This window comes from Chiroxiphia lanceolata, chromosome 17, assembly GCF_009829145.1.
Source record: "Chiroxiphia lanceolata isolate bChiLan1 chromosome 17, bChiLan1.pri, whole genome shotgun sequence".
Lineage (NCBI taxonomy): Eukaryota > Metazoa > Chordata > Aves > Passeriformes > Pipridae > Chiroxiphia > Chiroxiphia lanceolata.
Genome location: NC_045653.1, coordinates 2,400,316 through 2,402,909, shown reverse-complemented (window position 1 = coordinate 2,402,909; position 2,594 = coordinate 2,400,316).

The window sequence follows — 2,594 nt, the reverse complement described above, 5'->3', positions numbered from 1 at the left end:
CCTCCCAGTGACCAGACCACATCTGCCCAGTTTTAGCCTGAAGTTGTCAATTGATAGGAAAACTCTCCTGCTTTCTCCAGCTCAACTTTGGCTGACCTCATCAGCAATCTGAACTAATCGAAGGAGGAGAAGTGGGAGAACATCCCCACAGTCCTTCTTGAGGGGGAAATTGCTGTCAAAGCGGGTTGGTCACATCACCCAGCCCTGATCCCATCACCCAGCCCTGATCCCATCACCCAGCCCTGGTCCCCAGCAATGAGCTGCAGGTCCCCGTGTGACTTTGTCAGGGCAGATGCATTGCTTACCACTCACTATCACCTTTTCAATCACCTTCACTGCAAGCCCTGACAAGCACTGTCAGCAGTTTAAACGGCAAGGAAGATTAGATTTCAAAAGAAAGAGGTGTTAACGTGAATCCCTACTCAAATACACTAGTTCTTATGGCACGGCCATTCTGGAAACTCTGAGCACCCCAGGCTGGGTGCAGCCCCTCAAGCATCCTTTAGTTCATGTGGTTTAGCGAGCTCAGCTTGGCTTCACGTGGCTTTTGGGGTGTTTAATCAGTCCCCATCACCCCCCGTTGCCCGTGGAGGAGCCCCACTGGCAGCCACGCTGGCGTCACCGTTGGTTTTTGTTTTACAGGGGTAATAGAGCCTACCCACATCCTCCCGGGCCCGGCCCACCCCGGCTCCCACCCACGCTCTGCCGGCATTAATGGGTTTACTTTGCCGTGCCTGGCAGGTAACGGCCTCCCAAAGCCGGTGTCACTTTGTCATCCCCCGCCGGCAGCTGCAGGGCGGGCGAGTGGCAGGTGGCAGCCCCGTGTCCCCTCGATGTTTGTGTGAGCTCCGTGTCCTGGAGGGCTGCAGTCGGGGTTCCTGCCTCTCCACTCCCAGCCCCAGCCCCATTGGCTCCCCATGGCCCTCTCTCTCTCCCCTTCCATGGGAGGCTGGAAAAATCTCTAAGAATCTGCTGGAGGGAGTTGAAAATCCAGCTGAGCCCCAGGATGGGCACACGGTGGCTGTGAGGGCCCCCACACAGCCACACCAACCTGAAAGCCTCGGTGAGCAGCAGGGTGGGATGAGGGCACCCCCAGCCAGAGGAGAGATCAGGAGGGGATGAACACCACAGAGGATGAACACCACAGAGGATGAACACCACAGAGCTGTCCCCAGCTAGGAGGAAGAGGATGAAAGTACTGAACCAGGGATGAAGGTGCTGTAGGAGCAGAGGCCAGAAATAAAATCGAACAGTGGTGAGCTGCAAGAGGCACCGAAAATTCCTTCTGCTTCAGACATCTGCGAAAAATATCCTGTTAAAACCAAAATTGAGCTCCTATCCCGGCCTCCCTCATTCCCTATTTACTGAGATCCCAAACAACTCCATGGTGGCAGCTGACTTCTGCTTTCTGTCTGTGTGGGCACACGTGTCCCTTTGCTGTAAAATGATAAAAATCGTTTAAAATAACAAAACCCCGGAAAAATGCTGGGTGCTCACACGAGGATAGGAATGGCCATGAGATGTCTTCATGGAGGAGCAGCAGAATTCAGGGGCACTCCAGCGAGCCCCCATCCCCGAGCCTGGCTGTGCTGACAGGGACTTTGGCTGATTTGCAAAACGATCCCTCCTCGGAGAAAGGAGGGGATTTACCCCACAGGTGCAGGTCTGGCTGGAAATGGAGCACAGCTGCCTGGCTGGTGGCGATTCTGCCACCCAAGGAGCCACCACGGGATAGCCCTTCTGCCTCCCCAGAGCCCCTCTGGACAAGGGCCCGCTCCGAGCATCCCCAAATCCTCCGTCCCCAGCCCATCTGCCGCTCGAGTCCCCGCTCCCGGCTGCAACGCCGGGGTGGCTCCCACTCCTCATTAGAGGTCGCAGCCCCTGAGCAAAGATTAATCTGGCACTTGTGCGAATTTATCTGCTTGAAAAGAGAGGGACAGGCTCTGACCTCGCAGTCTGGAGACTGGTGGGGAGTTTACTGTCCCCTGAGCTGTCAAGCCAATTCCCTGCAGTACCAAGCTGTTGTTCTTGGCATCTGCTAGGCAGAAAGACTGTGAAACACCCCAAATATCTGTTTGTTTTAAAAGGTAAATATTAATTTCAGGATGCTGTTTACATAAGCAGACTCTCCGAGCTTGAACTCATTGCCTTTCGCTAGTGTCACATGGTATTACTGTGTATTTAACATTTATTTAACTCTACTTGGTCCTGCTTGTGCCAGATGGCAAACAGCCTGCACAGCCAGGCAGGGCTTAGCTCGGTGCTGCTCTGAGCATGACAAGGGGGTGGGCTGAGACTGCAAAGTTAAAAGTGTGAGCAGTTTTGTGACTGCAGGTTCCTGAGTGACATCAAAACACACTGTGGCTCTGATGTCCCTGAGGCTGGGGGATGACCCTGCCTCCAGGAGTGTGGTAGAAGCCAAAAGCAAAATGACCAGGGAATCATGCTCTGACAAGCCCAAACCAGTGCAAGGGCTGGGCTTTCCTCAGCCCTGGCCGGGCATCAGTCTGATCACCTTGGCGCAATCCTGCCTGGCACTGAGCTCCCTCACTGCCCCATAGGGAGCACGTCTGTGGATCCCAGCAGAGCAGTCC